At 48.3% G+C, this 23,104-nt stretch overlaps 1 pseudogene; it reads left to right on the forward strand.

Annotated features, from left to right (window-relative positions):
* Window positions 1-23,104, forward strand: part of LOC124004086 — a 174,822-nt pseudogene that overhangs the window by 139,407 nt on the left and 12,311 nt on the right.

Raw genomic sequence — 23,104 nt, forward strand, 5'->3', positions numbered from 1 at the left:
TCTGTCTCCCTCTCCCTCTCTCTCTCCCTCTCCCTCCCTCTCTCTGTCTCCCTCTCCCTCCCTCTCTCTCTGTCTCCCTCTCCCTCCCTCTCTCTGTCTCCCTCTCCCTCCCTCTCTCTGTCTCCCTCTCTCTGTCTCCCTCTCTCTGTCTCCCTCTCTCTGTCTCCCTCTCTCTCCCTCTCCCTCCCTCTCTCTCTTACTGTCTCCCTCTCCCTCCCTCTCTCTCTTACTGTCTCCCTCTCCCTCCCTCTCTCTGTCTCACTCTACCTCTCTCTCTCTGTCTCCCTCTCCCTCCCTCTCTCTGTCTCCCTCTCCCTCCCTCTCTCTGTCTCTCTCTCCCTCTCTCTCTCTGTCTCCCTCTCCCTCTCTCTGTCTCACTCTACCTCTCTTTCTCTGTCATTCTCCCTCTCCCTCCCTCTCTCTCTCTGTCTCACTCTACCTCTCTTTCTCTGTCATTCTCCCTCTCCCTCCCTCTCTCTGTCTCCCTCTCCCTCCCTCTCTCTGTCTCCCTCTCCCTCCCTCCCTTTCTCTGTCTCCCTCTCCCTCCCTCTCTCTGTCTCCCTCTCCCTCCCTCTCTCTGTCTCCCTCTCCCTCCCTCTCTCTCTCTGTCTCCCTCTCCCTCTCCCTCCCTCTCTCTGTCTCCCTCTCCCTCCCTCTCTCTGTCTCCCTCTCCCTCCCTTTCTCTCTCTCTGTTTCCCTCTCCCTCCCTCTCTCTGTCTCCCTCTCCCTTCCTCCCTCTCTCTCCCTCTCCCTCTCTCTCCCTCTCTCTGTCTCCCTCTCCCTCCCTCTCTCTCTCTCTGTCTCACACTACCTCTTTTTCTGTGTCATTCTCGCTCTCCCTCCCTCTCTCTCTCTGTCTCACTCTACCTCTCTTTCTCTGTCATTCTCCCTCTCCCTCCCTCTCTCTGTCTCCCTCTCCCTCCCTCCCTCTGTCTCCCTCTCCCTCCCTCTCTCTCTCTCTCTGTCCTCTCTACCTCTCTTTCTCTGTCTTCTCCCTCTCCCTCCCTCTCTCTGTCTCCCCCTCCCTCCTCTCTCTCTGTCTCACTCTACCTCTCTTTCTCTGTCATTCTCCCTCTCCCCCCTCTCTCTCTCTGTCTCACTCTACCTCTCTTTCTCTGTCTCTCCCTCTCCCTCCCTCTCTCTGTCTCCCTCTCCCTCCCTCTCTCTCTCTCTGTCTCCCTCTACCTCTCTTTCTCTGTCTTCTCCCTCTCCCTCCCTCTCTCTCTCTGTCTCCCTCTCCCTCTCTTTCTCTGTCATTCTCCTCTCCCTCCCTCTCTCTGTCTCCCTCTCCCTCCCTCTCTCTGTCTCCCTCTCCCTCCCTCTCTCTGTCTCCCTCTCCTCCCTCTCTCTGTCTCCCTCTCCCTCTCTCTCTCTGTCTCCCTCTCCCTCCCTCTCTCTGTCTCCCTCTCCCTCCCTCTCTCTGTCTCCCTCTCCCTCCCTCTCTCTGTCTCCCTCTCCCTCCCTCTCTCTGTCTCCCTCTCCCTCCCTCTCTCTGTCTCCCTCTCCCTCCTCTCTCTGTCTCCCTCTCCCTCCTCTCTCTGTCTCCCTCTCCCTCCATCTCTCTGTCTCCCTCTCCCTCCCTCTCTCTGTCTCCCTCTCCCTCCCTCTCTCTGTCTCCCTCTCCCTCTCTCTCTGTCTCCCTCTCCCTCTCTCTCTCTCTCTCTCTCTCTCTGTCTCCCTCTCCCTCCCTCTCTCTGTCTCCCTCTCCCTCCCTCCCTCTCTCTGTCTCCCTCTCCCCCCTCTCTCTCTGTCTCCCTTTCCCTCCTCTCTCTCTGTCTCCCTCTCCCTCCCTCCCTCTCTCTGTCTCCCTCTCCCTCCCTCTCTCTGTCTCCCTCTCCCTCTCTCTCTCTCTCTCTCCTCCCTCTCTCTGTCTCCCTCTCCCTCCCTCTCTCTGTCTCCCTCTCCCTCTCTCTCTCTGTCTCCCTCCCTCTCTCTCTGTCTCCCTCTCCCTCCCTCTCTCTGTCTCCCTCTCCCTCCCTCTCTCTGTCTCCCTCTCCCTCCCTCTCTCTGTCTCCCTCTCTCTGTCTCCCTCTCTCTCTGTCTCCCTCTCTCTGTCTCCCTCCCTCTCTCCTGTCTCCCTCCCTCTCTCTCTCTGTCTCCCTCTCCCTCTCTCTCTCTCTTACTGTCTCCCTCTCCCTCCCTCTCTCTCTCTCCTCTCTCCCTCCCTCTCTCTGTCTCCCTCTCCCTCCCTCTCTCTGTCTCCCTCTCCCTCCCTCTCTCTGTCTCTCTCTCCCTCTCTCTCTCTGTCTCCCTCTCCCTCTCTCTCTCTGTCTCCCTCTACCTCTCTTTCTCTCCTTCTCCCTCTCCCTCCTCTCTCTCTCTGTCTCCCTCTCTCTCCTCTCTCTCTCTGTCTTCTCCCTCTCCCTCCTCTCTCTGTCTCCCTCTCCCTCCTCTCTCTGTCTCCCTCTCCCTCCCTCCCTTTCTCTGTCTCCCTCTCCTCTCCCTCTCTCTGTCTCCCTCTCCCTCTCTCTCTCTGTCTCCCTCTCCCTCCCTCTCTCTGTCTCCCTTTCCCTCCCTCTCTCTGTCTCCCTCTCCCTCCCTCCCTTTCTCTGTCTCCCTCCCTCTCTCTGTCTCCCTCTCCCCCTCTCTCTCTCTCTCCCTCCCTCTCTCTGTCTCCTTCTCCCTCCCTCTCTCTGTCTCCCTCTCCCTCTCTCTCTCTCTCTGTCTCCCTCTCCCTCTCTCTCTCTCTCTGTCTCCCTCTCCCTCCCTCTCTCTGTCTCCCTCTCCCTCCCTCTCTCTGTCTCCCTCTCCCTCCCTCTCTCTGTCTCCCTCTCCCTCCCTCTCTCTGTCTCCCTCTCCCTCTCTCTCTCTGTCTCCCTCTCCCTCCCTCTCTCTGTCTCCCTCTCCCTCCCTCTCTCTGTCTCCCTCTCCCTCCCTCTCTCTGTCTCCCTCTCTCTCTCTCTCTCTGTCTCCCTCTCCCTCTCTCTCTCTCTCTCTGTCTCCCTCTCCCTACCTCTCTCTGTCTCCCTCTCCCTCCCTCTCTCTGTCATTCTCCCTCTCCCTCCCTCTCTCTGTCATTCTCCCTCTCCCTCCCTCTCTCTGTCTCCCTCTCCCTCCCTCTCTCTCTCTCTGTCTCCCTCCCTCTCTCTGTCTTCCTCTCCCTCCCTCTCTCTGTCTCCCTCTCCCTCCCTCTCCCTCTCTCTCTCCCTCTCTGTCTCACTCTACCTCTCTCTCTGTCATTCCCCCTTTCCCTCCCTCTCTCTGTCTCCCTCTCCCTCCCTCTCTCTCTCTCTCTCTCTGTCTCCCTCTCCCTCTCCCTCCCTCTCTCTGTCTCCCTCTCCCTCCCTCTCTCTGTCTCCCTCTCCCTCTCTCTCTCTCTCTCTCTCTCTCTCTCCTCCCTCTCCCTCTCTCTCTCTCTCTCTGTCTCCCTCTCCCTCCCTCTCTCTGTCTCCCTCTCCCTCTCTCTCTCTCTGTCTCCCTCTGTCTCCCTCTCTCTGTCTCCCTCTCCCTCTCTCTGTCTCCCTCTGTCTCCCTCTCTCTGTCTCCCTCTCCCTCTCTCTCTCTCTCTGTCTCCCTCTCCCTCCCTCTCTCTGTCTCCCTCTCCCTCTCTCTCTCTGTCTCCCTCTTCCTCCCTCTCTCTCTTATCCTCTTCCTTCTGTTTTTTTCTCCTTCTGTTTCAATTTCAATTTTCAATTTAAGGGTATTTATTGTGTCAAACATATGTTTACATTTCCAAAGCAACTGAAATAGATAATAAATAAAAGTGAATTAAACAATTTAAAAAATAACAGTAAACATTACACTCAAAAATAATGAAGACATTTCAAATGTCATATTATGTCTATATGCATTGTTGTAACTATGTGCAAATAGTTAAAGTACAAAAGGGAAAATGAATAAGAAAATCTCTCTCTCAGCAATCAGACAGTACCTGGCCAGTACACCAAGCGCTGCTGTAAAGGATTCTGCATCGACATCCTGAAGAAGATTGCCAAGCAGGTCAAGTTCACCTATGACCTCTACCTGGTCACCAACGGAAAGCACGGCAAGAAGATCAACGGCACCTGGAATGGAATGGTCGGGGAGGTGGGAGTTTGTCCGTTCTTTCTCACTGACTCTCTTTGGCCCTTTTTTTCTTCTTCTTTTTTTCTCTTTTGGCGTTCTGACTCTTATCTCCTTATTTCCAGATCTGGGTTCGATTAGTATTGGAAATGTGTTCAAATACTTTGACTGTTTGATTGATTGAGCCTGCCTGAAGTGCTAGGAGGGCGGGGTTTGCACGTGCGGGACTGTTCTATTGCTTCTATCGTGCCAGACAAGCTCAATTGAGCGCAGCACAAAGTATTTTGACAGAAGATGAATACTATTTGAACCCAGCAGGTCTGATTTGACTGCCTCCATATCCTAGCCTGCGGGGGGCTTTGATCCGCTCATTTCAAGTCTGGGAGAGAAGAGGAGAGGAGGCTCTTCATCAGACTCAGAGAGGGAGAGTTAGCAGTGGGAAGAGCCTCAGGGAAAGCCCCTACCTCGCCGGCATTAATTCCCATATTAAATCACATAGCACGTGTTAGATACAGCACTGTACTGCATCCTCTATGAAAGGATGTCCAAGTTAAACGACCGCGGGTGGGACGAAGAAACGTGTAGCCTTGCCTGACAACTGATCAATGTTGTGTTTGTATATCAGGGACAGAGATGCTGAGGAATGGATTCCTCTGGCATTATAAAACCTTTGACTGGATTCTGTAGTAAAACGACAGGGAGACGTGTCAACGTAGGCACACCCGGCTTATGCAAATGCACAGGCATGCCTGTGCTCATCATCCAAGTATGCGGCTAATGATTTCATTTAGATAGGAGAGAAGGAGGGAGCCAAAGGTAAATGAGAGAGAGAAATGGGCACAAACAAATGAAAAACATCTGGAGGAGGAGTGAGAGAAGAGGGAGAGAGCAGAGGGGAGGGAATAATTCATGCTCACTCTGCTATGTGTTTACCCTGTGTGGCCCACTTTTATACACTGCCCAAGGCCTCAGGTATTAACAGCTAAATATACCTGTAGAGACTCAGAGCAGGGAGGGAGGGGAGTGAGTGAGTGAGTGAGTGAGTGAGTGAGTGAGTGAGTGAGTGAGTGAGTGAGTGAGTGAGTGAGTGAGTGAGTGAGTGAGTGAGTGAGTGGAGGGAGGGAGGGAGGGATTAGGATATAGGGGAGAGAGAGCAGGGGAGGGAAAGGTTTGTGGCAAGAACAGAGCGTTTTCCAGTTGTAGTAGTGATTCACTATACAATGTAGTAACCCAGTTTCCTTCTCCTTCATTATTTTTCACAGTCATGTTTCGTATCAGATCTAAAATGGCAGTGTATGTGAAGGGAAAAGGTGACCTCTCATTGATATACAGTAGTCTACAGTTGTAGTATAAAGTAGTAACCCAGTTTCCTGCTCCTTCGCTGTTTCTCTCGGTCCTGTTTTGTATCAGATCCAAAATGACCTCCCGTTGACCCTGTCTCTCTCATTGACTCAGGTGGAGCAGAAGAAGGCCCACATGGCCGTGGGGTCGCTCACCATCAACGCGGAGAGGTCCGAGGTCATTGACTTCTCCGTGCCCTTCATTGAGACGGGGATCAGTGTCCTGGTCTCCCGTAGCAACGGCACTGTCTCCCCCTCCGCCTTCCTTGGTGAGAATCAGAGTACCACTGGCACCTGGTGTTGATGGAGATGCCTCACATCCATATGTCGTGACTTGACTTTAACATTATTCTGAAGACTGTGATTTATCTAATTAGCTAACTATGTTTAATTGTTACCCAATTAAATTATTCATGTCACAATTAACTCATTAGGGTCTGGGGCACCATGAGAGTGGTTCTTTAAAGAGTCATCACATCACCTATCACATCTATAAACAGTCAACTTATTAATCATAACCTTGTATTATATCATTATTTTGAACACTCGTAACCTCCTTGCATCTGCAAATACCCGAGCCTTACTTATGATTCAGTATTACACAAATTGGTTTCATCATTTATTTGTTAACTAATTAAATGGGAACACATGATAAAAATACACACTCTGCACCAGCATTTGCCTGGAGACTGAAATACATTAATACACTGAAAACAGATCCCTAGCAGAATGACAACAACATGGATGTCTGTTAAAGCAGAGATGGAGAGGGACAGAGACACTTAACATTGGTACATTCAGCAACTACTCTCACATACAGTAATCATATACTTTGCACACGAACCACTGCCCGCTTTGAGTAAGAAATTGTGAATGTATTCATGTGAAATGCCTGGGTTCGCCAAGGATCTCTCGTTGAACAGGGCAATCTTTGAATGGGCCTTTTCATGGCACACTTGTAAGGCTCTGATTGTCCAAAATGGTTCCAACAAGTCTTCTACTGTTGTCCTTCTTCGTAGAATTGTCGTATTGTCCTGAACAGAACTCCAAGAGTTGAATTTTCCTTCCCATTCACTCTTGAAGATGCTTCTTTGAAGATAGGCTAGCTGCCGTATCGATGGTTTCGCAGTGGGGTGATCAGAGTAGTGTAATTCGATGGTTTGAGTAACAGGATGGTCCTACTTAACTTTACTTAGGACAGCTAATCAGTCATACCAGTGATTGTCCGGGAGGTGAGTTTATCGTCTCCACCTCGTGTTGAGTTTCAAAGTTCAATCCACTTTAAATGTGCATCTGCAGCTTCACGCTTTTCTGTTTTTGCTTAACCCATCATTTATACCTTTTGCTCGAAAGGGCCGGCTCCAGCTGGCTAACATTCTCCCTGACCTCACTTCGGGGTGGAAACTACTAATGGTGCAAAGTTATGGAAAACAATTATATCTTATAGCTTCTCACATCACATCCCTCTCTTAACAAAAACACTTTCATAATTTTTCATATTACATGCACAAGGCATAGTATGAAAACTTCATATATATATATAGTGGGTATACTTTCCAAGTTACAATATTTCCATTTAACATTTTTAATTACATCACAAAATAACATTAGTGTTCTGTAGATTGCCTCTGATGATTCCCCACGTTTTGCATTAGAAATATTGTTCCAGTATTCACTTTTGAACGTGTTAGAGTTTCGGCGGGAAAAAGGTCTGTTGAGACAAAGCACGTTTCTTTGGCGAATTTGGAAAGCACAGGCCTAGATCTTCTCCCTTGATTTACAACAGGACGTGAGTTGTTAATCCCCACTAGTTATTTCCTTCCCCCTCCACGGGTGACAGGGGGTTTGATTGAAGTTATTCATTGCTAACCTGATCGGACCTATTTGGATTCTCCTGGACACACACACTCAGTAGGCTACATAACCACACACACAGACATGGTAAATAACCACACACACACACAGACATGATAAATAAGCACACACACACACAGACACAGACATGATAAATAAGCACACACACACACAGACACAGACATGATAAATAAGCACACACACACACACAGACATGATAAATAAGCACACACACACACAGACACAGACATGATAAATAAGCACACACACACAGACATGATAAATAAGCACACACACACACAGACATGGTAAATAAGCACACACACACAGACATGATAAATAAGCACACACACACACAGACACAGACATGATAAATAAGCACACACACACAGACATGATAAATAAGCACACACACACACACACACAGACATGGTAAATAACCACACACACACACACATGATAAATAACCACACACACACAGACACAGACATGATAAATAACACACACACACAGACACAGACATGATAAATAAGCACACACACAGACATGATAAATAACCACACACACACAGACATGATAAATAAGCACACACACACACAGACATGGTAAATAAGCACACACACACAGACATGATAAATAACCACACACACAGACACAGACATGATAAATAAGCACACACACAGACATGGTAAATAAGCACACACACACACAGACATGATAAATAAGCACACACACACACACACAGACACAGACATGATAAATAAGCACACACACACAGACATGGTAAATAAGCACACACACACACAGACACAGACATGATAAATAAGCACACACACACACACACACACACATACACAGACATGATAAATAAGCACACACACACAGACATGACATGATAAATAAGCACACACACACAGACATGGTAAATAAGCACACACACACACAGACACAGACATGATAAATAAGCACACACACACACACACACACACATACACAGACATGATAAATAAGCACACACACACAGACATGGTAAATAAGCACACACACACACAGACATGATAAATAAGCACACACACAGAGACATGATAAATAAGCACACACACACACACAGACATGATAAATAAGCACACACACAGAGACATGATAAATAAGCACACACACACAGACATGATAAATAAGCACACACACACAGACATGGTAACTAAGCACACACACACACAGACACAGATATGATAAATAAGCACACACACACAGACACACACAGACATGATAAATAAGCACACACACACACAGACACAGACATGATAAATAAGCACACACACACACAGACAGACATGATAAATAAGCACACACACACAGACACACACAGACATGATAAATAAGCACACACACACACACAGACATGATAAATAAGCACACACACACAGACATGGTAAATAAGCACACACACACAGACATGATAAATAAGCACACACACACAGACATGATAAATAAGCACAAACACACACAGACACAGACATGATAAATGAGCACACACACACAGACATGGTAAATAAGCACACACAAACACAGACATGATAAATGAGCACACACACACAGACATGATAAATAAGCACACACACACACAGACATGATAAATAAGCACACACACACACAGACACAGACATGATAAATAAGCACACACACACTCAGACATGGTAAATAAGCACACACACACAGACATGATAAATAGGCACACACACACACAGACACAGACATGATAAATAAGCACACACACACACACACACACACACACACACACACACACACACACACACACACACACACACACACACACACACACACACACACACACACACACACACACACACACACACACACACACACACACACACACACACACACACACACACACACAGACATGATAAATAAGCACACACACACAGACATGACAAATAAGCACACACACGCAGACATGGTAAATAAGCACACACACACACAGACACAGACATGATAAATAAGCACACACACACACACACACACACACACACACACACACACACACACACACACACACACACACACACACACACACACACACACACACACACACACACACACACACACACACACACACACACACACACACACACACACACACACACACACACACAGACATGATAAATAAGCACACACACACAGACATGGTAAATAAGCACACACACACACAGACACAGACATGATAAATAAGCACACACACACAGACACAGACATGATAAATAAGCACACACACACACATACATGGTAAATAAGCACACACACACACAGACATGATAAATAAGCACACACACACACAGACATGGTAAATAAGCACACACACACACAGACACAGACATGATAAATAAGCACACACACACAGACATGATAAATAAGCACACACACACAGACATGATAAATAAGCACACACAAACACAGACATGGTAAATAACCACACACACACAGACACAGACATGGTAAATAAGCACACACGCGCACACACAATAATACCATTACCTACTTGGTCATTGATGAATTTGTTTAATTTTACCAGCCTTGTCTCCCTCCCTCCCTCCCTCTTCCTTCCTTCCTTCCTTCCTTCCTTCCTTCCTTCCTTCCTTCCTTCCTTCCTTCCTTCCTTCCTCCCTCCCTCCCTCCCTCCCTCTCTCCCTCTCTCTCTCTCTCTCTCTCTCTCTCTCTCTCTCTCTCTCTCTCTCTCTCTCTCTCTCTCTCTCTCTCTCTCTCTCTCTCTCTCTCTCTCTCTCTCTCTCTCTCTCTCTCTCTCTCTCTCTCTCTCTCTCTCTCTCTCTCTTCCTCTTTCCCTCTCTATCTTCTTCTCTCAGAGCCGTTCAGTGCGGACGTGTGGGTGATGATGTTTGTGATGCTGCTACTCGTGTCGGCGATTGCTGTGTTTGTGTTTGAGTACTTCAGCCCGGTCGGCTACAACCGCTGCCTGGCAGACGGACGAGGTGAGAGAGAGGACACACACACACACACACAAACACAAACAAACAGAGAAAGAGTGAGAGAGAGAACTTGTCAATTGAACACCTTTCTCTTCCCCTCTATCACCAGCCAGGCAGCAGGCAGCCAAGGTTGAGAAATGAAACACATTGAAACATTTCCACTCAATATAAGGAGGACACCTCAGTCACTCCCGCCACACTCTTTAAATGAAACACATATAGGATGTGTCCCAAATGGCACCCAATTCCCTATGTAATGCACTTTTTCCAGGGCTCAAAGGTCAAAAGTAGTGCACTATATAGGGAATTGGGTGCCATTTGGGACACAGCCATCTAGTCATCAGGACAGAGCCATCTAGTCATTAGGACGAACAATACAATAATAGCTTTTCTTATAGATGGAGCTGTAGATTAAAATGAAAACCTATCTAACATCATCATCATTACACAATAACAGAATGCCTTGGGCATCATTAAGCACTAGCAACAAGTCTCCCTGTACCTAAAGACATCATGTTGTTTCCCAATACACCGACTGGGGTTTGATGCTGGGTCTCCTGTACGACACAAGATTGTGTTAACCCGCCGAGCTAAAGGCTAGGCATTGGCTTGGGGAGCTAACGCAGGTCTTCAGGTCTCAGGGAAGGTTACTCTTCACATCAACCACCACCATTACCATTCCGTTAAACATTTTCTACAGGTCCATTGTGTTGAAAACGAAAACAGAAAAACAAAAGTTGTGACAGAATGTTTATGACACTACCCACAGAATTTAATAATGTTCCCAACACCTCAAAACACAAAATCAACGGTTTCCGTTCCCACGGCAGCAGCGGGATTCTATTTTACACGGCACTTCTCTTCTTCACACCCTCTCTGGCTCCATATACAATGCAGAGGAATGCATTAACATTCCACCACTCCAGCCCACTCAAGATAACATCATAGGAGTTTTATATCCACCCTGCTTTTTGGGTTGTTGCTTTATATTGGTGACAGGGGGATAAGTGTGTAGTGATGAGCCAGGCAGGGCAGGGTAATGGTGGGTTATCTACACTGTCTGTTGGTGCTGTATAATGCACTACAATTCACTGTAACCACTGTAGAAAGCAGAGAGGGAGAGAGCGATAGGAAGAGAGAGAGAGGGATAGAGAGAGAGATGTTGGTTCCTCTGCTGTTTACGCGCCCACGGTATCATGAGTTAATGACTTCCAATACAGGTTATGTAAGCCGTGTTAAGCGCACATGCACACACAAACACACACGCACACGCACACACCGTGTTGTATTGTATTGCTTGTTGCTGCAGCTGTAGCATAATTGTAGCCTTTTGGACACCCATCCACCCCCACCTTCACCCTCCTTCACCCTCCTTCTCTTGCTCTCTCTTGCACTCTCTCTTTCTCCCTCCTTCACTCTCTCTCTCTCTCTCTCTCTCTCTCTCTCTCTCTCTCTCTCTCTCTCTCTCTCTCTCTCTCTCTCTCTCTCTCTCTCTCTCTCTCTCTCTCTCTCTCTCTCTCTTTCTCTGTCCCTCCCTCTCTCTCTCTTTCTCTCTCCATCCTTCACACTCTCTCTCTCTCCCTCTCTCTCTCTGTCCCTCCCTCTCTCTCTCCATCCTTCACGTTCTCTCTCTCCCTCCTTCACTCTCTCTCCCTCCCTCTCTCTCTGTCCCTCCCTCTCTCTCTCTCTCTCTCCTCTCTCTCCATCCTTCACACTCTCTCTCTCACTGTCTCTCTCTCTCCCTCTCTGTCCCTCTCTCCAAGCATCCCATGGATGTGAGTGCAGACAGCCAGCCAGGGCATCAGTTCTGATTCTGCTACAGTGGAGCCTGGTATAGCAGGAGCCAACTGGCTTTACGTCCCAATACTTCCCAACAGGATTTCTCTCCTCTCCTTTTGTTCATGATCATTGGCAGGCAGAAGGACAAGTGTCCACCATATTGCTTTCACCTACAACATAACCTACCTCAGATCAATGGCCCCATAACAAAAAGCCAACATCAGGACTATTAAATTAAGTGCTTTTTTAATTGGGCCACCAAACCAATCAACTCTCTTCTCCCTCTTTCCCTCCCTCTCTCGTGACTTCCTCTCCCCATCCCTCTTTTCTTTCCCCAGAGCCTGGTGGCCCCTCCTTCACCATCGGCAAGGCCATCTGGCTGCTGTGGGGCCTGGTTTTCAACAACTCTGTTCCCGTCCAGAACCCTAAAGGCACAACCAGTAAGATCATGGTGTCGGTGTGGGCCTTCTTCGCTGTCATCTTCCTGGCCTCCTACACTGCCAACCTGGCTGCCTTCATGATCCAGGAGGAGTATGTGGATCAGGTGTCAGGCCTCAGTGACAATAAGGTGTGTGTGTGTGTGTGTGTGTGTGTGTGTGTGTGTGTGTGTGTGTGTGTGTGTGTGTGTGTGTGTGTGTGTGTGTGTGTGTGTGTGTGTGTGTGCGTGTGCGTGTGTGCGCGCGTGCGCGCGTGCCTTCACCTGCTTGTATGTGCCCAGCGTTGCATATGTTTTCCAAGCAGATTCATTTCCGGTCAGTCCAGAAGCACAATGCATTAGGAGCATTTGATGGAACCCGATGCCTTGTCCACCTCACCACACCAACCCATGCAATTTTCTCTCTTTTTCTCTTCTCTTCCGGAACCCCCCCACCCCACAGTTCCAAAAACCCAACGCCTTCTCCCCGCCATTCCGTTTCGGAACGGTGCCCAACGGAAGCACGGAACGGAACATCCGCAACAATTACCCGGAGATGCACCAGTATATGACCAGCTTCCATCAGAAGAACGTGAACGAGGCCCTGGCAAGCCTCAAGGGAGGGTGAGAGAAGGAGAGGGAGGGAAAAGAGGGAGGGAGAAGAGGGGAGGATGGGTGGAGGGTTAGGGAGAGGAGAGAGAGAGGGATTGAGGGGAGGGGAGGGGAGGGCCAGGGAGAGGGAGGGAAAAGAGGGGAGGATGGGTGGAGGGTTAGGGAGAGGAGAGAGAGATAGGGATGGAGGGGAAGGGAGGGGAGGGGAGGGCCGGGCCAGGGAGAGGGAGGGATGGAGGGAGAACAGGTGAGAGAGGGATGGATGTAGGGGATGGAGGGAGGGAGTGTTGGTGGGTGGGAAGCTAGCAAAGCTGCTGCTGTTGCTTGCTGCTGCCTGCCACTGCTCCTTAGCTCAGAATAGCAGCAAGCAACAGCCTGGTGGTGGTTGGTGGAGGCTGAGAGCTGATCTGATGTGAGGGTCTCCTCCCTTCTTCCTTTCCAAGAATTAAGAATGTGCGAGTGTGGATTAGAACACTAGAGCTTCATATAGCCATCTGTGTGTTTCTCTTCTTTTGGCTTGGTTGGGAGGGAGCTGGTTGAACTGCTAGCTAGCCATTGGTATTGTAAAATGGTTTGTCTGCAGGGGTGTGTACCACTAACATGCTGTAGCCATTGGGGAGTTGATGAGTTGTGGGTTTGTCACCTAAACCTGTCATAGGTCACTTACTTAGTATAAACGTAACATGTAAAGTGCTGGTCCCATGATTCATGAGCTGAAATAAAAGATCCCAGAGATGTTCTGTATGCACAAAAAGCTTATTTCTCTTCAATTTTGCGCACAAATTTGTTTACATCCCTGTTAGTGAGCATTTCTCATTTGCCAAGATAATCCATCCCCCTGACAGATGTGGCATATCAAGAAGCTGATTAAACAGCATGATCATTACACAGATGCACTTTGTGCTGGGCACAATAAAAAGCCACTCTAAAATGTGCAGTTTTGTCACACAACACAATTGCACAGATGTCCCAAGTTTTGAGGGAGCGTGCAATTGGCATGCTGACTGCAGGAATGTCCACCAGAGCTGTTGCCAGATCATTTTAATGTTCATTTCTCTACCATAAGCCGCTTCCAATGACGTTTTAGAGAATTTGGCAGTACATCCACCTGGCCTCACAACTGCAGACCCTGTGTTTGATGCTATGTGGGCAAGCAGTTTACTGATGTCCACGTTGTGAACAGAGTGCCCCATGGTGGCGGTGGGAATATGGCATGGACAATGAACACAGTTGCATTTTATCAATGGCAATTTGAATGCACAGAAATACCGTGACCAGATCCTGAGGCCCATTGTGAGGCCCATTGTTTTTAAAGATATCTGTGATGTATATCTGTTTTCCCAGTCATGTGAAATCCATAGATTAGGGACTAATTAATTTATTTTAATTGACTGATTTCCTCATATGAACTGTAACTTGTTTTATGTTGCCTTTCTATTTTTGTTCAGTATATCTCTCATTACTAGGCCCTGCAGTTTTTTCCAGATCATGTGACCTCTCCAGGAAAACTCTGGGAGTTTTACTGGTTCAGTCATACGATCAGGAAAAAACTCCTAACCCTGAAAATAACCAATATCTACAATTACTAACACTTTGCCTGACCAGTACTGACCACTAAACTATCCTCCACTATCTCCTTCCCTACTCCTGCTCAGTAAATTGGATGCCTTCATCTACGATGCTGCTGTGTTGAACTACATGGCCGGGAGGGACGAGGGCTGTAAACTGGTGACCATTGGCAGCGGGAAGGTGTTCGCCACCACCGGTTACGGCATCGCCATCCAGAAGGACTCTGGCTGGAAGAGAGCAGTGGACCTGGCCATCCTCATGCTGTTCGGCGATGGTAAACCTTCAGCTGACATGCGATCGTAGTCTGACAGTAGAGTAGCATATTGAATAGTCATTTATTAGTCCATCTGCAGAGACAGAAATTCTTCATCTGCTCCCTCCTCCACTCCCACTCCTGCTTCCCAAGACAACACACAAACACACAACACACACATTTTGGGTAGGAGCACAGCTTCAGCCGACCACAGAACAGCACCCCTGCAGCTACACATTTAGCAGCAAGTGCCTTGCTCAAGGGCACAACGGCAGGAGAGGGTACATGGGATCTGAAACCAGCTTCCTTCTAGTTTGTAGTTCATCTCCTACTTGCATTGTCGAATCCCAGGATTGGAACACAGGATACCACAGTCTTAATTACACTGCTGAGTTCCATTGGCCTAGACATATTATATATAGTACTCCTCAACGTGTTCTATCTAGACTCTATGGTCCACGGTATGTATAGTAGAAACACTGAGTGGTCTTGACAAGATACCTGGATGATCACCTCACTGCCTTCAGAGAAACGTTCCATACACTGAGTGTACAAAACATTAGGAACACCTGCTCTTTCCATGACATAGACTGACCCGGTGAATCTAGTTGAAAGCTAAGATCTCTTATTGATGTCACTTGTTGAATCCACTTCAAGCAGCGTAGATGAAGGGACAGGTTAAAGATTTTTATGCCTTAAGACAATTGAGACATATATTGTGTATGTGTGCCATTCAGAGGGTCAATGGGCAAGACACCGGTTTGAGTGTGTCAAGAACTGCAACGCTGCTGGGTTTTTCATGCTCAACAGTTTCCTGTGTGTATCAAGAATGGTACACGACCCAAATGACATCCAGCCAACTTGACACAAGTGTGGAAAGCATTGGAGTCAACATGGCCCAGCATCCCTGTGGATGATTTGAGGCTGTTCTGTGCGCAAAATGGACTCAATATTAGTAAGGTGTTCTTAACGTTTAGTACACTCAGTGTTTATAAATGGACATGGTCAGTACACACATGCACGCACGCGTGCACACGCACACACGCACGCACGCACGCACGCACGCACGCACGCACGCACGCACGCACGCACACACACACACACACACACACACACACACACACACACACACACACACACACACACACACACACACACACACACAAACAATGGCTCAAATGTACTTGGCATTTTCTATCATAGCATGTCCCAGTTTTTATAATGAATGGGAGGTCATTACAGTGTGAGAGGGATATGGTCCAGATTGTTTCAGACTGTTGAAAGTCTCTTGATACAAGAGGCTAGGGATTTGGATTCACCACTGAAAGTGAGCTTCACATACAGTAGCATATATCTCTACAGTATATACCAGACCTGGGTTTAAATACTCATTTTGAATACTTTACCTGTGCTTGACTGGCATAATGGGCCAATAGAATATCATCAAAACTCTAAACCCCACCTAGGAAGGAACTGTAGGCTGGCTAGAGAAAACGCTCAAAGTAATTGAAAGATTTCAAGTAGTGTTTGAACCCAGGTCTGCGATCTACTGCCAAATGTATGTGATCAGTCGTTCATTTCATTCAAACGTTAACGCGCCGTTAAAACACACTTTATATAAACTAGTAATATATATACTATATATAGTATAATTTATATAAACTCTGGTGGGGTGGTCTGGTGGGGTGGAGGTCTGGTGGGGGTGGAGGTCTGGTGGGGTGGTCTGGTGGGGGTGGAGGTCTGTTGGGGTGAAGGTCTGGTGGGGGTGGAGGTCTGGTGGGGTGGTCTGGTGGGGTGGAGGTCTGGTGGAGGTGAAGGTCTGGTGGGGTGGTCTGGTGGGGTGGAGGTCTGGTGGAGGTGAAGGTCTGGTGGGGTGGTCTGGTGGGGGTGGAGGTCTGGTGGGTATGAAGGTCTGGTGGGGTGGTCTGGTGGGGTGGAGGTCTGGTGGAGGACTGGTGGGGTAGTCTGGTGGGGTGGAGGTCTGGTGGGGGTGGAGGTCTGGTGGGATGGTCTGGTGGGGGTGGAGGTCTGTTGGGGTGAAGGTCTGGTGGGGGTGGAGGTCTGGTGGGGTGAAGGTCTGGTGGGGTGGTCTGGTGGGGGTGGAGGTCTGGTGGGTATGAAGGTCTGGTGGGGTGGTCTGGTGGGGTGGAGGTCTGGTGGAGGTCTGGTGGGGTGGAGGTCTGGTGGAGGTCTGGTGGGGTAGTCTGGTGGGGTGGAGGTCTGGTGGGGGTGGAGGTCTGGTGGGATGATCTGGTGGGGGTGGAGGTCTGTTGGGGTGAAGGTCTGGTGGGGGTGGAGGTCTGGTGGGGTGGTCTGGTGGAGGTGGAGGTCTGTTGGGGTGAAGGTCTGGTGGGGTGGAGGTCTGGTGGGGTGGTCTGGTGGGGGTGGATGTCTGTTGGGGTGAAGGTCTGGTGGGGGTGGAGGTTTGGTGGGGTGGTCTGGTGGGGTGGAGGTCTGGTGGGGGTGGAGGTCTGGTGGGGTGGGGTGTTCTGGTGGGGCGGAGGTCTGGTGGGGTGGAGGTCTGTGGGAGTGGAGGTCTGGTGGGGTGGTCTGGTGGGGGTGGAGGTCTGGTGGGGTGGTCTGGTGGGGGTGCGGGTCTGTTGGGGTGAAGGTCTGGTGGCAGTGAAGGTCTGGTGGGGTGGAAGTCTGGTGGGGGTGGAGGTCTGGTGGGGGTGGAGGTCTGTTGGGGTGACGGTCTGGTGGGGGGTGAAGGTCTGGTGGATTGGAGGTCTGGTGGGGTGGAGGTCTGGTGGGGGTGGAGGTCTGGTGGGGGTGGAGGTCTGGTGGGGTGGAGGTCTGGTTGTGTGGAGGTCTGGTGGGGGTGGAGGTCTGGTGGGGTGGAGGTCTGGTGGTGTGGGGTGGAGGTCTGGTGGGGTGGGGTGGAGGTCTGGTGCGGTGGAGGTCTGGTGGGGGTGGAGGTCTAGTGGGGTTGGAGGTCTGTTGGGGTGGGGGTCTGGTGGGGGTATACTCTAGGACATACATATGTAGGATCTTAATTAGACCAGTGCTGTTGTAGTAAAAATAATCCTGCAGAAACAGGATTTTAATGTTTCGTCCATAAAGTTGCTTGATCGGTGGTTAGGTTATTAGCTGGACAAAAGTAGGCTACATACAATACTGTTAATATAGCCGTGTGTTAGTGCGGGTTTTCAGTGAATTTATGTAAATCAATAAGCTCATTCGCATTTCCTGCAGCACAGGAAAATTCTCTGCAACATAAGAGTGATCAAATTAAGATCCTACATCTGTACATGGAACACATACTTAGAAGTGAATAGCTTTGATTAAGTAGGACACTTGTAGGACTTCTCCATTGATTCTATTCTACAGGGCCAACGAAAACAAGAACAGCTCAAGTCTTGTGCAAATATATTTCAACCAGGTCTTGTGCAGGGGTAGGTAGAGGAGTATTGAGGTCAAACCAAAGACTACATGTCCTACATCTGAGGAGCGCAAAGTCATCTTGACACAATCTGCTGAGCTTTCTTCGCGTTCTTCACTGTGGCCTACTTTATCAGGAAGTCTTAACAACCAGGCAGGCAAAATCTGCTACTGTCCAGGCAGCGAGTGAGTTGGCACACTGTTAGTTACACAAGCACTAGGGGAGTGGGAAATCCCCTTTGGTGAGATACAGACTGGTGGCTCACATCAAACAAATCTCACCGGACATGTCCTCCCCAATCTCCCTCCTCTCCCCCTCAGCACCAATTCCAGGGCACAGAGGGGGGGCTATGGGGACATATTTTAGGGTGGGACCGGCGATCACATGACTGTGTGTGTACTTCCTCCTGGACCCCAAGGACTAGCAGAAGTCCCATGAGGCTGTTGTTTCCCTCATCAAAACCAGATAATGAGTGACTTGCATAGTCAATGAATAATGAAGATGATCTGTGACGGGGGATGTGTTGGGGGGACATAACACAACATGACATGTGTTGCACACACCAGGACCCTTGTGAGAATGCTGTTCATAGACTTCTGTAACTGTACAAGCCTTGGTTTCATGCATGTTAACATCAGAAATTTGTTTTACTCACTGCTTTAGCACACTCCACCAACCCTAATGTCTTTGCCATGTCTGAATCCTGGCTTAGGAAGGCCACCAAAAATTCTGAGATTTCCATCCCCAACTACAACATTTTCTGTAGAAGATGTAGATAGAACTGCCAAAGGGGGAGGAGTTGCAATCTACTGCAGAGGTAGCCTGCAAAGTTCTGTCATACTTTCCAGGTCTATGCCCAAACAGTCCGAGCTTCTAATTTTAAAAATGAATCTCTTCAGAAATAAGTTTCTCACTGTTGCCGCCTGCTATAGACCCCCCTCAGCTCCCAGCTGTGCCCTGGACACCATATGTGAATTGATTGCCCCCATCTATCTTCAGAGTTTGTTCTGTTAGGTGGCCTAAACTGGGATATGCTTATCACCCTGGCAGTCGTAAACTAGATGCCCTCAATCTCACACAAATTATCAAGGAACCCACCAGGTACAACCCTAAATCTGTAAACATGGGCACCCTCATACATGTTATCCTGACCAACTTGCCCTCCAAATACACCTCTGCTGTTTTCAATCAGGATCTCAGCGATCACTACCTCATTGCCTGCATCCGCTATAGGTCCGCGGTCAAATGACCACCCCTCATCACTGTCAAACTCTCCCTAAAACACTTCTGCAAGCAGGCCTTTCTAATCGACCTGGCCTGGGTATCCTGGAAGGATATTGACCTCATCCCGTCAGTAGAGGATGCCTAGTCATTCTTTGAAAGTAATTGCCTCACCATCTTAAATAAGCATGCCCCTTTCAAAAAATGTAGAACTAAGAACAGATATGGTTCACTCCAGGCCTGACTGCCCTCAACCAGCACAAAAACATCCTGTGGAGGACTGCACTAGCATTGAAGAGTCCCCGTGATATGCAACTTTTCAGGGAAGTCAGGAACCAATACACACAGTCAGTTAGGAAAGCAAAGGCTAGCTTTTTCAAGCAGACATTTGCATCCTGTAGCTCTAACTCCAAAAGTTTTGGGACACTGTAAAGTCCATGGAAAATAAGAGCACCTCCTCCCAGCTGCCCACTGCACTGAGGCTAGGAAACACTGTCACCACCTATAAATCCACGATAATCGAGAATTTCAATAAGCATTTCTCTACAGCTGGACATGCTTTCCTCCTGGCTACCCCAACCCCGGCCAACAGCTCCGCAGCCCCCGCAGCTACTTGCCCAAGCCTCCCCAGCTTCTCCTTCACCCAAATCCAAATAGCAGATGTTTGGAAAAACCTGGACCTGTACAAATCAGTTGGGCTAGACAATCTGGACCCTCTCTTTCTAAAATTATCCGCTGCCATTGTTGCAACCCCTAATACCAGTCTGTTCAACCTCTCTTTCATATTGTCAGAGATTCCTAAAGATTGGAAAGCTGCCTCTTCAAAGGGGATGACACTCTAGACCCAAACTGTTACAGACCTATATCCATACTGCCCTGCCTTTCTAAAGTCTTTGAAAGCCAAGTGATTTGCAAACAGATCACTGACCATTTTGAATCGCACCGTACCCTCTCCGCTGTGCAATCCGGTTTCCAAGCTGGTCACGGGTGCACCTCAGCCATGCTCAAGGTACTAAACGATATCATAACCGCCATCGATAAAAGACAGTACTGTGCAGCCGTCTTCATTGACCTGGCAAGGCTTTCGACTCAGTCAATCAGCAGACCGAACAGCCTTGGTTTCTCAAATGACTGCCTCGCCTGGTTCACCAACTACTTCTCAGATAGAGCTCAGTGTGTCAAATCGGAGGGCCTGTTGTCTGGACCTCTGGCAGTCTCTATGGGGGTACCACAGGGTTCAATTCTCGGGCCGACTCTTTTCTCTGTATATGTCAACGATGTTGCTTGCTGTGGGTGATTCCTTGATCCACCTCTCCGCAGACGACACCATTCTGTACACATCTGGCCCTTCTTTGGACACTGTGTAAACAAACCTCCAAACGAGCTTCAATGCCATACAACACTCCTTCCGTAGCCTCCAACTGCTCTTAAACGCTAGTAAAACTAAATGCATGCTTTTCAACCGATCGCTGCCCGCACCTGCCCGCACGACTAGCATCACTACTCTGGACGGTTCTGATTTAGAATACGTGGACAACTACAAATGCCTAGTTGTCTGGCTAGACTGTAATCTCTCCTTCCAGACTCATATTAAACATCTCCAATCCAAAATTGCACCTAGAATCGGATCCCTATTTCGCAACAAAGCCTCCTTCACTTACGCTGCCAAACATACCCTTGTAAAACTGACTATCCAACCGATCCTCGACTTCGGCGATGTCATTTACAAAATAGCCTCCAACACTCTACTCAGCAAACTGGACGCTGTCTATCACAGTCCACCCGTTTTGTCACCAAAGCCCCGTATACCACCCACCACTGCGACCTGTATGCTCTCGTTGGCTGGCCCTCGCTACATATTCGGCGGCAGACCCTCTGGCTCCAGGTCCTCTATAAGGTAATACTCAGCCTTATCTCAGCTCACTGGTCACCATAACAACACCCACCCTTAGCACGCGCTCTAGCAGGCATTTCTCACTGGTCATCCCCCAAAGTCAACTCCTCTTTTTTGTCGCCTTTCCTTCCAGTTCTCTGCTGTCAATGACGGGAACGAATTGCAAAAATCCCTGAAGTTGGATACGTATATCTCTATCACTAACTTTAAGCACCAGCTATCTGAGCAGCTTACCGATCGCTGCAGCTGTACACAGCCCATCTGTAAATAGCCCATCTAGCTACCTACCTCATCCCCATATTGTTTTAATTGACTTTTTTTGCTCTTTTGCACACCAGTATTTCTACTTGCTTATCATCATCTCCACATCTATCACTCCAGTGTTAATTTGTTAAATTGTAATAACTTTGCCACTATGGCCTATTTATTGCCTTACCTCCTTACGCGATTTGCACACACTGTATATAGACTTTTTCTGTTGTTCTATTGACTGTATGTTTCTTTATTCCATGTGTAACTCTGTTGTTGTTTGTGTCGCACTGCTTTGCTTTATCTTGGCCAGGTCGCTGTTGTAAATGAGAACTTGTTCTCAACTGGCCTACCTGATTAAATGAAGGTGAAATAAAAAAAATAATAATAATTGACTACAGCTCAGTGGTCAACACCATAGTGCCCACTAAACCCATCACTAAGCTAAGAACCCTGGGACTAAACACCTCCTTCTGCAACTGGATCCTGGACTTCCTGACATGCCTCCAAGGTGGTAAGGGTACGCAACAACACATCTGCCAGGCTGATCCTCAACATTGGGACCCCTCAGGGGTGCATGCTTAGTCCCCACCTGTACTCCCTGTTCACCCACGAATGCGTGGCCAAACACGACTCCAACACCATCATTAAGTTTGCTGACGACACCACAGTGGTAGTCCTGATCCCCGACAACGATGATACAGCCTATAGGGAGGAGGACAGAGACCACAACAACCTCTCCCTCAATGTGAGCAACACAAAGGAGTTGATCGTGGACTATAGGAAAAGGTGGGCTGAACAAGCCCCCGTTAAAGTTGAAAGAGCTGAAGTGTCCACATGACCAACAAACTATCATGGTCCAAACACACCAAGACAGTTGTAAAGAGAGAACAACAACACCTTTTCCCTCTCAGGAGACTGAAAAGATTTAGCATGGGCCTCCTGGTATGGCAACTGAGAGGCATCTGACCGTAAGGTGCTACAGAGGGTAATACGTACAGCCCAGTACATCACTGGGACCAAGCTTCCTGATATTCAGGTCCTATATACTAGCCAGTGTCAGAGGAAGGCCCAAAAATTTGTCAAAGACTCCAGTCACGTAAGTCATAAGACTGCTGAACAACTAATCAAATGGCCACATGGACTATTTGACCCCCTCCCCCACTCCCCCTTTGACACCCCCCCCCTTATTTTTACACTGCTGCTACTCGCTGTTTATTATCTATGCATAGTCACTTTACAAATGACCTAGACTAACCTTTACCCCCGCACATTGACTCGTTATTGTTATGTACATTTATTGTGCTACTTTTTGATTGATTAGATTATATATATTTTTTTACTTTAGTTTTTTAGGAAATATTTTACGAATTCAATTTTTTGTAACGGCATTGTTGGTTAAGGGCTTGTAAGTCTACACCTGTTGTATTCTGTGCATGTGACAAATAACATACACACACACGCACGCACGTACACATGCACACACACAGTCACAATAACAATCAAAGACATCAGAAGCAACTTAGTCAGTG

Source organism: Oncorhynchus gorbuscha, linkage group LG18 (genome assembly GCF_021184085.1).
Source record: "Oncorhynchus gorbuscha isolate QuinsamMale2020 ecotype Even-year linkage group LG18, OgorEven_v1.0, whole genome shotgun sequence".
Lineage (NCBI taxonomy): Eukaryota > Metazoa > Chordata > Actinopteri > Salmoniformes > Salmonidae > Oncorhynchus > Oncorhynchus gorbuscha.